A 12907-nucleotide genomic window follows, 5' to 3' on the forward strand; every position below is an offset into this window, starting at 1 on the left:
AAACCTGAAATCTCAACAAAACCTTCCTAAAGTTCCTAAGGGCATCACTCAAGACTATTTTAGTCATCGTAAACATGTTTTATTTCAGAGAGTCAGTTGGCGTGAAAAACGTAATAATAATAATTATACACAGTGAAAATATCATTGTTATGAAAACAAGTTTGAGTTTTTACATCCAGCTGTCACTGCATCACTCTCACATCCCCAAACTTTCAATGAGTTATTCTCAAATAATAATAATTCCATAGTTTACAACATCTAATTAACACAAGAAAGGGTTTCAAGCGTAGGCTGAGGCAAGGTTTGTTCATTGCCTGTTTTCATCCAATCCCCCCCCCCCCCAAGCCCTTTGAAATTGTAGAGTGTCTCACCTGATTGAACTGTAATGATATGACAGCATATCTATGATCTTTCATCTCCAATTAGAATTCCAAAAAAGATTGCTGTTGTGCTCGTTTGGAGCGTAATCTAGAATCGAGTTCTCGCAGACAACAGAGGACTAGAAAGTGACACGTTTGTGGTGTGTGTGTGCGATAGTATAATAGGGTGAACATGATACGATCATATTTCTATTTAGTTGGGTGTAGTTACTACATTCAGCTGCACTATATAAGGATATAACTATTGATATCCACTGTCTGAATCTGCCTGTCTTACAATTATGCTTGTGTATTCATTCATAGTTTTCATTTACTTCACCTGTCTATGTTGAATGTCTTAGATATTTTCAACCAGTCCAAGTGTTTCGACTTTTCTAAGAGAACAAATCCCAGGAATGCTGTGTCTCTCTGCCTCTCTGCCTCTCTGCCTCTCTTCCCTATTTGCCTCTCTGCCTCTCTGCCTCTGTGCTAGTTGCCTTTTTGCAGTTGACGTTCATAAAAATGTGCTCATGCTCATTTGATGGAGGTAAGATGCGATGCAGGATTATGTCTTCCTCCCTGTCTCCCCAGCTGTCTGTCTGTCTGTCTGTCTGTCTGTTGTTGTGTGTTATGTCTATGTCTGTGTGCCCATTGCTCTGTGACAGCTTCTGTGTTTCCATTGTTAGCTACTGTGTGTTTTATTGTGTGCAGACGTTGAGCTGTGTTCACGTGTGGACTGGCCTGCTATGGATTTACTGATCCCCCCTTTATTTGGGAGCAGCCAGGTCATGAGTGAGGAGCCACTGTCATGGCGGACTGATCGCTTGGGCTTTTCCAGGCGTGAAGTTCAGTGGTGGATCTGTATTTCTGATGGAAGAGGTCGCACAGGCAACAGACAGCGACAAAACAATTCTGGGATTGATACCATGATTTTAGGACCCTTGTTGGTTGATGTGATTGAATAATAAGGTTACAATTGGTGTTAATTTGATTTTCTAGTTTAAAACTGTCACTGCATCAGTTATATGTTGTTGTCAGAGGAAAAATAGACTTTCAATTGTATGTAACCTGAGAGATAGAAGCAGACAATTTTGGTTCAGAAGTCCTCCCAATACGATGTCAATATTGAAGAATTGAATGTACAGTGCAAATATTGTAATGTAAACTGACAAGTGTTTGGGGTTGTAATGTTCCATCTGTATGAACAATAAACCAGCTCAGAAAAGCAATACACTCACACATTTACTGTAAATTGGTTTAATGTTATTCTGGCAATATGGAATGTGTGTGCACACTGTAGATACCAATCTCGATTGCAAAATCATGTCGTCTTTTGATTTGTCTGGCATTTCCCACATTGTGCAGGCCTGAAAAGCAAACAATGAGCAGGTCATACAGTCAGGATGCATCTCTGGTGTAGGGGTCAGTTTGAATCCAGTTCTGATACTTGCCTGGTTGACACCCCCCCCCCTCCCATGGCTGAAGAGGTAAAAGGTCATGAACTGTGAACTCATGCTGGCACAATTCGACAGAACAACCTGCCAGGGTTGTGGCCTCTTTTGCGGTCATTTTGGAGACAGCCATCATCGAGAACAAAAATAACTCAACATGTGAAAACAAAGATGATACAGTTAGAGACCACATGACTTCAGGATATAGACCCTGCAGAGAGATATTTATCTGCCCCACCCCTCACTTCAACATCAATACCCTCCCTCTGTCATCTTCCCCCTCCTCATCCTACCTTCCTCACCTCCCTCATCTTCCATTCCTAATTCTCTATTTTCCCCTTCTCATCCTCCATCTCTCCCTTCCTCACCCTCCATTACACCCCTTCTTCAACCTCCATTCCTCCAACCCCCCCCCCCCCCCCCGTGTCATCCTTCATTCAGTCCTCCCTTCATCCTCCATTTCACCTTTCTTTGGTTCTTCATCTTGCAGTCGGGTTCCACACAGAGCGTGGCACTGAAACAACAATGTTATTTGTGCTTGCTCCTTGGGGTGATCCACCTGGAGAAGGTTTCTCCACAGAGGGCAGTCATGCTGCTGTCAGGAGCCATGTTGCGGTCCTGGAGGAAACGCCTGCAGACATGTTCATTCCAAGCTGAAACGTAAATTGCCACCGACAGCGTTACCTGCAATCGCATAGGCAATAGACTACATTATATGAAGTTATAGAGCCAGGAGGAAGGAACGTTTGCACGCACGCACGCACACACACACACACCCACAAGCACACACAAGCACACAAGCATCCGCTGCAATGATTCTATGAGCGTTGTGGTTCGACAGAACAGCAGCAGGTTGGCTGAGACTGATGACACCAAATACTCAATCACAATAAACATGTCAACCAGAGTTCCACACATAGACTCTGTCCTGTTATTGTTAATGATGGGTCTATAAAATGTAAAGATTTATATGGATGCCGTGTTAAAGGGGAGTGTTACTTTGGTGCTGTATTTTATTGTATTATTAGTATTTTGTTTTATCTTATAGTAGCGAAAGCAGCTTCTGCTGTTATGAGCCAGCCAGAGACAAGAGTCATCTGAGATCGAGATGTGTGTGTGTGTGGCTACTGCTGCCTCTCACGCACACACACTTCTCTCACACACACACACTTCTCTCACACACTACTTTATCACACACTCTCTCACGCACACACACTTCTCTCTCACACACACCTCTCTCACAAACACACACTCATTCTCTGTTTAACAAGCTATCCTGCCAACATGATGAACCCACCTAGTTGTACTTATACACATATAAATGCTTTACATGTACCTATTAATTACTTTTTCATCATCGCCAACAGTGGACAATTGTCATCTTTATTTGAATGACCATCCTGCTGTAGTAAAACAGTATGTCGGAGTCTAAGAACTGGAAATTCCAGACCCTCTATCTCTTTCAGCACAGAGCTGGGACAGCCTCCGCAGCGAGATGAGAACTACACTAAAGAAGAGAAGAAGAAGAGGGGTGTAAAAGAGAGGAAAGATACGCAGGATAAAGAAGGGAGGGATGACACGAGACAGACCGAGAGAGCAGGGAGAGGAGATGAACGTGTGATCGCACACACACACACACACACACTCATCTGCTCGGTGTGAATATGGAATATGAGTGCCCACTAGTGTTGGCACCGGATATCCAGTGTGATGTAGCACTGCGGAGCCCCTTCAGAAACAGCCAGCAGGAAGGCTGGCTGTCTGGACACACCTCTGACTGCAGTGCTGCAGTCCTGTCTGGACTCATCACAGCTAAACGTATCCGGCCATTGCATCGGTTTATCGACTCTGTTGCATTTTACACGTGTTGCCAAGCAGTCGGTCCTCGGCGAGTGTAATCGTTCCAGACGCCTTCCTCGATGGAGAGCTTGCGATAATGGGGATTACTGATGACAAAACAGACGAGGGGAATCAGTCCTGGTTATTTGGTTTTGATGACAGCAGTGTCTTCAAGCCACTCAATATTCCACACCTGCCACCAACAACCCCCTCTCCCCCCGCCCCCATCTCCTCCCGCCACCCCCATCTCTCCCCTCCACCTCCAGCCTCCAAAACACACCTGCACTCGCCCTCCCTTTCTTCCGCCCCTCTTCTTGCGCACCCCTAAACTCTCCAGCATGATTTATTACCCAGACTATCCCGTCCAGCTGCAGAGCATGCACTTCTGCTGAGGAACCTGAAGCAGAAACACGTTTCTGGAAGTCAACCCAGAACTCCTCACTCACGCAGACTGTCCTACACCCACCCCCCTCCCCCATCACCATCCCCTCTCACTCCCCTCACCCCCACCCCCTGCCCTCTCCCCGTCTCCATCCCTCCCTCACCCTCTCCTCTTGCCCTACCCACCTAGCCCCTCCCCCATTCTCCTACGACCCAACACCACTACATCAAATAAATACATACAAATGTAGATATTGTTTTTGGGGGGGGAGTTGTGCATATTCCCCTGGCACTGCCTTGACTAAAGGGCATCCTCTCTTTATTACCGGGAGACAAAGCAAAGCAACAGACAAGGATTTGTATCTTTTACTAAACACATGAATAAATAAATAAAATGTGCACATGCCAAATGGGAAATGTGGATTGGAGAGCAGGAGTCTGGGCAACCTGTTTACAGTGTTGCTGTTTACACGGAGACAGAGATGAACAGGCGACGGTTCAGAGTTGCTGTTGGTTTCTGTGGTAAAAGAGAGGATCTCCAAGAAGAGTCAGTCTCAATGGATGTCATTAGGCCTCTTTTTCCCCAAACCTTTGTTTGTACTGAGCCGCAAAATGAAATAAAGATGGAAATCTCTCCCTCATTGGGAAAGAAAGTAATAAATATGATAATTGCCTGTGTTATTTTTTTTACTCACCTGAAATGCAACCGCAATGCAGCAGTGTTTATGTTTCGCCAAGTGTTATTCAGTTTAATGCATCCATTGAGAATATCCCCCCTCATTACTTTTGCATTGTGACTGGCGTAACACTGAAAATACATAGACAGGCTTTTATTATTTAGTTCTGTATTGGATTTCAGTGTTTATGTATTCAAGACCGTGTTTGTAATAAGCTTTGTTATAGGTCCGCACATTTGCTTTGTCAATCTGGCTGCAAACTGTAAAACAGAGGAGCGTTTTTGAGAAACCCATCACCATTATTTATACCCTCCCATAAACTGCCCATAAAAACACCAAGGTTAGTCAAGGGCATTGTGCCTGCCAGACTGGCGTACTGTCTAAAGTGACCAACACACACACACACACGCAACAGGCACACACAAAAGCACACGCACACACAGACCACTACCATCACCCCACTTTCCAAATATCCCATAATGCAATTGCTCCATGACCCCGATGTACTGTGTGTTTCATGCTGCATGGAACAAGCAGCAGTGAATGTTCTGTGTGTGAGTGTGTGTGTTTGTGTGTGTGTGTGTGTGTGTGAGTGTGTGGGTGCTTTTGTGTGCAGGCGCGCTTCAGAGGACATTCCCAGGATAAGGAGTGGCGTGTAAAACAGAGAAACATGTCCTCCTCATATTTGTGCGTGTGCTCACGGAGAATGGGCCTCCTGGTGACTGTGATGTATTACATGTCACTGACGCCTCTCTCCTCGGAATACTAATGCAACTGTCGCTAACGCTTGTGGAAGAATTCCGGAAGTTCAGTACGGACAAAAAGACATGTAGCGACTGAGCAGAGGGGGAACCGATGTCGGGGAGAGTAGTTTAAAATAAGGGTGAGGGAAAGCTGAGTGAATGACCTCCGTATTTGGAAAGTGGAAGGCCAATGGAACGTAGTGAAAACATGAGATAGAGAGCTATTTAGATAATCAATTTAGCTGCCAAGAGATGATGGAGGGGGCATGTTAAGAGGTTGGGGAATGTTTATTGACATGGTGGAAGGAACTATCGACACATTCATAATGCGTTCTAAATACAGTATTATACAAATGGTCCTTGAGAAGCGTTTGCTTACTGGTCGCGCACAGCGTGTGGGCAGATGTTAAGTAGTAGCTAATGCCTCACCCCCCACTTGTAATGCATGGCCCCCCATTCCCCTCCCACCTCTACTTAGCCTCATACAGCTAGTCCCAGGGAGGATTTGTGGAGAAAAGGGAGCCGGGGGGGGGGGGGGGGGGCGATCTTGAACTTAGCCTGACCCTCAAACCCACATGGGTGTTGCACCTGCAAACTCTCCCTCGTTGGAAACAGGCTGGGTGGGAAGAGGAAGGGAAGAGAGAAGGAGTGAGGTAGGTGGAGAGCGAGAGAGAGAGAGAGAGAGAGGTTGGGAGGTAGGGAGGGAGGGAGGCGTATTGTCTGCTTGGCATGCCATTACACTGATTTGCGCTGGGTTTTTACCTTGTGTGTCTGATCCAGCAGGGATTTATAGACGTTAGAAGTGTGTTGCATGTCTGATTGTCTGCTGCTATCAGCAGGATGGCCTTTAGAATCTCTGATGGAGCTAGCCTCCACTCCGAGCTGGATGCTGAACTGAGAATTCACTCCAACAACAGAAAACCTAGACAGATAATTGGACAGTGTGCAGTTAGATTGGAGTCATTGTCCACTAATTGCTGCGTGGAGTCCTGTTTTGGCGGGAATTTCACAAACAAGAATATGCTGTTCATGCATGAGTACACACACACAAACGCACACAGATGTGTCCTTACACTCACACATACACACAAACAGCCTTTCAATTTATCTCTTACAAAATCGCATAAAATCGAGAAACAATTCATATTAATACGGTAATTACATCAGTGGGTCAATGAAAATAAATTGTTTTCAGCATGAAATCCTGTTATCTAAACCCTTCAGGTGTAAAACAAAGTTCACCTCATCTATAGGAAATTAAGGATACTTTATTTACAGTTTTTATTTTACTGTCAATACCAGCCAAAGGTTAACTTCAACAACCATCTAAAAACACAGATTCCATCAAATCACCTTGTTTATCGTTAAACAAGTACATATCAGATGCTACACAAAGCCTGGGTCCCTGATAAAAAAACACTTCACAGCCTGTGTTTTTTGAACACCAGTATTTCTGTCCAGGAGTCCAGAGCAGTCATCGATATCCTGATGTACTCCATATCACCCATCAAAACAGACCAAACAAGCCAGGTGCATTCTGGGAGCGGCTGGAGACTGGAGTGTCAGCAGGGTGTCAGTCAGTCAGAGCCATCATAACGACCCACGGATTAGAATCAACTGGCGTAATGGAGATAATTGTTTTCTAAATAAGCTCCAGGATTGATCTGGCCCCTACCCGTCCTCCTCTGTCTAATTCAGGTCAGTGTGCCACCTGCCTCGCCTCTACCCCCGCAGGCCTGGCTGCCTCTAATCGATGCCACAACCCTGGAGAAATCATCACTGGCTGCTGCAGCGGGCCCAAACCAAACTGCAACTTGTCCAATATTTGTCCATGTCAGTCAGCGCCCTGCGGTCGGTTCGGGGCCACGAGGACAATATGGTGGAAGAAGACAACTCGAAACGTCTGTTAGCATGATTGTTGTAACGGGAAAGGAGGGAGTTACGACAAATGCTGTTGTTTGATGTGTTTGGGAACGTCCTGTTGGTGTAAACTTCTGACCTTAAGTAAAAACTGAGTTGAAATTTAAGAGAACAAATGTGCTCCTCATTGAAAGTGGTTGTCTGTTTGTGTTAAGCTATTTACATGGGCCCTGTTAGTGTGCTCCAGTGAAGGAGTCGCATTAGCATCCTCTCTCTCCAGAAATACCTGCACCTGATTGGAACAGACCCTTACCCTGAACAAGAACTTAATTGGCCACTTTGCAAATGTTGTTTATTTGTTAGGTTCCCTGATGTGCGTCATAAGAACTCAACTTCCCTCTCCTCTTAATTGTGTTCTTCTTCATTAGACTATTCTGGGATGGTTAGTTTGTGTTCGCTCAACCTCCAGATGCAACCCACATGTCAGGCCAAGTGGTTGTGGTGGAGAGAGAGAGAGAGAGATAGAGATAGAGAGATAGATAGAGAGAGATAGAGAGAGATAGAGAGAGATAGAGAGAGAGAGATAGAGAGAGATAGATAGAGATAGAGATAATATGTGTGTGTGTTTGAGTGTGTGTGTATGTGTGTGTGCGTGCATGAAGACTCCATGTCCAGTCTAATGTGATGTTTGTACTTCTTTAAGAATGAACCTTCCTCACCACAAGCCAATGCTCGATCCCCTCTCCCTCCCCGCTCACCTCCCCCTCTCACCTCCCCCTCTCTCTCTCCCTCTCTCTTCCCCTCTTTCTCTCCCTCTTTCCACCCTCTCCCTCCCCTTTGTCCCTCTCTCTCCCCCTCCCCCTCCCCTCTCACCTCCCCCTCTCTCTTCCCCTCTCTCTCTCCCTCTTTCCACCCTCTCCCTCCCCTTTGTCCCTCTCTCTCCCCCTCCCCTCTCCCCTCCCCCTCTCTCTTCCCCTCTCTCTCTCCCTCCCCTCTGTCCCTCTCTCTCCCCCTCTCCTCCATGTTCTCTTTCTGAGAGCCTCTGAGGTGATTTATACATCGTCCTCAGCTGATGTTCTGAGCCAACATGAGAGAGACTTGTTGACCTGGATGTGTGGGGTTTGCCAGGACACACCGGGTTCCATACAGAATAAAGAGGGTCATTCAGAGAACAGAATAAAAAGGAATTATTAGATTTAGGCACAAAAACATCTCGGTGTTTGATTCCTGTGGATATGTAAGTCTCTGGGTACCTGGAGGCAAGCAAGCGGCCCCCTTCAGTGAAGTGACGTGCAGTCCAGTACATAGTTTAAAGTAAAGAGTAGAAATGGAAGGAAATCAATAGAGAGTAACATCTCCAGCTGTTCCTTCTTCTTTTATGTCTTTGTTACTTCCCACAGTGACACAAAACACAGTTAGAAAAATACACTGACTTACTGTGCAACAGTAATAACTGGGTAATTTTAAACCCCATTAGGAACACACAATAACAGCTAGTAGACCAATGTCAACATAATATTTCAAATGGGTGAACCAATACAAATGTATTCTAAATATGTGATTTTCTTTTCATTAAATAAAGATAAATTGTTTGTACTTATCCGTAGGTCCCCAAACGAAACGACCCCCATTTGAGTTTTATGCGTGTTATTTTGCACTTTGTGTAGATTGAGACAATGTGTTTCATACTGGGAAAAGATAAAATAAGTCAGTTTGACCTGAAAATAGATCCAATTCCAGGATACAGTATGTGTGTGGTTTAGTAAAGAAAACTGTTTTTGACACAATATCAAATAGGGATCAGGAAAAAAACACAAAAGAAAAAACATTTATATTCTAATATATGGGAGAGAATTGTACTTTTCTGTCATTTAGAGAGTAGAATTTGCAGCAGAATGTGTCTGGCCCTTTGTGTGCCTCCTCACAATGACAGACACAAAGAACCAAGAAGTGACCCTCGGGACAAAAACATCAACTGCAATTTTACCACCATTTCTCAGGATCTCGCCTCTTCAGAAAACACGACCCCAGCTGCCTAGGTCTGTGACGCACACCACAAAACTAAAACAACTTTGAAGTTGCAGAGCTGGAAACTGAAGCGTTGACCCCCCCCCAGCAAGGTGAACTGTGCATCAGCCAAGTCCTGCCGTTCCTTGATTGCCAGAATGGGGAGAGGGGAGGGATGCAACAAGCCTTTCAGATGCAGCCAAGGTTTTGATGTCCTGATCCCAGAACAGTAGTGCTTTCTAAAGATAGCCCGCTCTTATCAATTAGTAGCTTGAGACACCCCCCCTTCCACCCCCTACCTTGGTCAGATAACCCGCCCTTGTGCTCTGGATTAGATTCCTGTGTCCTCCCCCCTCCTCTCCTCCTCCCCCCTACCCACACTCTTCTCCTCCCCTCTCTGGTTGACAGTCATACTGTCCTTCACAGTTTGGCACAAACTGTGTGCCTCCAAGAGACACGGTTAACTTTCTTGCACCTCTGTGTCTCATTGGCTGTTTTCCAACCCCCCCCCCCCCCCCCCAACACCCACCCACACACACATTTGGTGTTTGTGTCCCGCCACTGACACCAACTCCTTCCCCTGTATTCCTCCTCTCTCATCTCCTCTTCCTTTCTCCTCTTTCTCATTTCCTTGTCCTTATCGCCTCACTTTCATCTCTTCGTTCGCCAGTCCCTGTTCTCCTCGGTCTCCCCTTCTCATTCTCCTCCATACTTCCTCCTTCGGACCTGTGGGTGTGAGGAGTCTACTGTACTGGAACGTAACTCCATAACTTCTGCAGACAGGTACGTTGGAAGTCCAACTCAACGCTAAACGTGAGATGAGAACTCAATAATTAAAGGGGAAGACGTTGGGTATATTCCTCATCTTATTACAAATGCATCGTTTCAGGGAGAGCAGCCAACCACCATGTGTAGACTGGCCCCGAGGCTACAGTGTTTTGTGTGTTCCCTTGCTTTAGTAAGTGGTGGATTTTGATGTTAGTCATGCGTATCATCTGCGTGCTGATTCTCCAAAACCCTACCCCACCCCTATGAGCACATATTTGAAACCGCCGCCCTAAAAGATTCATGGCATCATGCAAGTTTTACGCCACTGAGAGCGCTAATGGCTTTTAGGGGCAAACGTTCTTAGGAGTCCTTGCACATGCAAAAAATAAAATAAATAAAGTAAAACTGCGGAAAAGCGCAGAGCAGCACTTAAGCTTGCTGGAATGTCAGGCTTATGTCCCAAAAGTTAGAAGGTTGCTCCTGCATATTGGTGGAGACTGCTAGACTTTTTTACAAGGGATGTACCCTCTAGAACCCTAACACATCGACGGTGTTGCTTGTTATCTGCTCAGTAGTAGGACAGATCTCTCCGTGCATGAATACACCTGTACTTTCCGGAAATTCTCACTCGGATGGAAAGACTGATTATCCACCTGAATAAATAATTATCTCTGAAAAAGAAATGTTGGCTAGAAGCAACTCTGTATCGGTCTATACAGTGCATCCGGAAAGTATTCCCAACACATTCTCTTTGTCCACATGTTATGTTACAGCTATATTCCAAAATTGATCAAATTCCCATCTCAATTCTACACACCATACCCCATAATGATAACGTACATTTTTGTACATAAGTATTCAGAATCTTTGCCATGACACTCAAACTTGAGCTCAGGTGCATCCTGTTTCCACTGATCATCCTTGAGATGTTGAGGGAAAAAAATGAACTGAATCCATTTTGGAATAAGGCTGTAACATGACATACTTTGGACAAAGTGAAGCACTGGGAATACTTTCCGGATCCACTGTACAGTAGCCCTGGGCTACACAGAAAAGTGTGGTTGAACTGGTAGTTCTTACAACACCGTATCCCCAAATATATTCCATAATCACCCACGTGCAGTTTTATTTTTTATTGTATATTTATTTTACACTTCATAGAATGAGGCAGAGGTTGCAAAACTGGTTATTTTTCCTATATCTCGGGAAAAATCGAATGTGTTGGTGAGCAAGACACAGAAAGAAAAGTAATTTACTCTCGATTTTGACATCTCAAGACAAGACGAGAGAGACGAGAGAGAGAGAGAGAGAGAGAGAGAGAGAGAGAGAGAGAGAGAGAGAGAGAGGGGGAGAGGGAGAGGGAGAGAGAGATCATTGCAAGGTTGAAGGAAGTCATGCCCAAGGCTGGATGGAGGGTGTATGCTGTTAAGTATGGAGGAATGAAGAGAAACAGATGAGTTTTGGGGAGGATGTTTACCTGGGGAGGTGGGGTGGAGGGGTTGTTGGAGGGGTTGACAACATATAAGGTGAAGCAGCTAGCCAGCCAGGCTTCCAGAGGGATCTGAGGTGTCCAATAAATCAAGCTGCATCTCCACACATCTGTCGATTGATTAAGGAAATACTGTAGCAGAAACCGATGAGGCATGGCAGCAACAGGAAGAGGAGACGATAAGGAAGGCGTGGGGGATGATAAGAGGGAGAAAAGGGAAGGAGACAGAAGGGTGGAAGAAAGGAGGAGAGAGAATAAACGAGAGGACGGAAGCCATGCGATGAAACCATGAGGATGGCGGGAGAAGAGTTGGAGGACAGGAGGAGGATAGTAAACGAAAGAGAATAGGAGGAGAGAAGACTCAAAGAAGGAGAGGAGGAGGAGAGGAGGGGAGGAGACGCAAAGAAGGAGAGGAGGAGGATAGTAGGACTAGAATAGGGGAGAGGAAAGGAGGGGGGAAGGAAGGAAAATAAGGATGGTAGGAGGAGAGTAGGAGGAAAGGAAAGGAGGGGAGAGAATGACTGTTCTGCTCCACAGCTCCAGTTCCTGAGTACTGAGTGATGAAGAGGTAGCTGAGTGTCGGTTTAAAGGACCTGCCATGGACTAGAACGCCACTGCCAATTAATAATTTACAAGATGGCAATGGCACAAAAATAACTGGAAATTGAAAGTTTTTTTTTTTTTTTTTTTCAGGGCAACATGGCCAAGTGGTTTGACTGTGTGCAGTTCTGTTCGTTTTTGAACATGTGAATTCACAGCTTCTCTAGACAGCAAATGTTTGTTTAGTTTTTCTGCCGATTCCCCTTCCCACCAGATTCAAGGTGTCAACCTTTCTAATAGGCTGCACGTTACCTGTCTCCGGGAGAGCTTCTTTTTGACAGAAGGTTCAACGGCGCAAGCCATGCTTGAGATTTTAGGGTGGGTATCAGCAGTATTTGGGATACTTCCCATGAATGCCTTCTGACACAAAGAGAGGGAGAGAAAGAGAGGCTGAGAGAGGGATAGAGAGATATTTACAGTGAGAGAGACAGGTGAGGAGAGAGAAAAACAGACAGATGAGAGAAAAAGTGTTAAGGTCGGTTAGGGTTCGAGAACTAGATATACGGTGTATATATAGCTTGGATCTTCACCCCAACTAATTGTTGTCTACCATCGCAGTTGCTGTTGGCAGCTGTGTTGAATGCGTGCGGACGCGTTGTTGATGTTTTGTCAGCCATCGATGATGTGTGACACATTTAAAGGAAACACTTCGGCCTCAAAGTCACTCAGGGGCGAGGAAAGCGTTCACACATGCGCCAGACCCCGGACATGACCATTTAAATTCAGCCTTAAT

The 12907-nt window shown here is 45.4% G+C and overlaps 1 long non-coding RNA gene across 1 annotated transcript in view; it reads right to left on the reverse strand.

The window, feature by feature from the left end:
* Positions 1-1618: 1618 nt before the first annotated feature.
* Positions 1619-12907, reverse strand: part of LOC146260743 (uncharacterized) — a 126711-nt gene continuing 115422 nt past the window's right edge. Inside the window, exons 4-5 of the long non-coding RNA XR_014724828.1 lie at positions 2276-2463; positions 1619-1961 (exon numbers count right to left, since the gene is read on the reverse strand). This is a non-coding gene — a long non-coding RNA (uncharacterized LOC146260743). The remainder of the gene's footprint in view (positions 1962-2275; positions 2464-12907) is intronic.

The sequence above is a fragment of the Hypomesus nipponensis genome, chromosome 12 (genome assembly GCF_054491055.1).
Source record: "Hypomesus nipponensis isolate SF chromosome 12, ASM5449105v1, whole genome shotgun sequence".
Taxonomy (NCBI): domain Eukaryota; kingdom Metazoa; phylum Chordata; class Actinopteri; order Osmeriformes; family Osmeridae; genus Hypomesus; species Hypomesus nipponensis.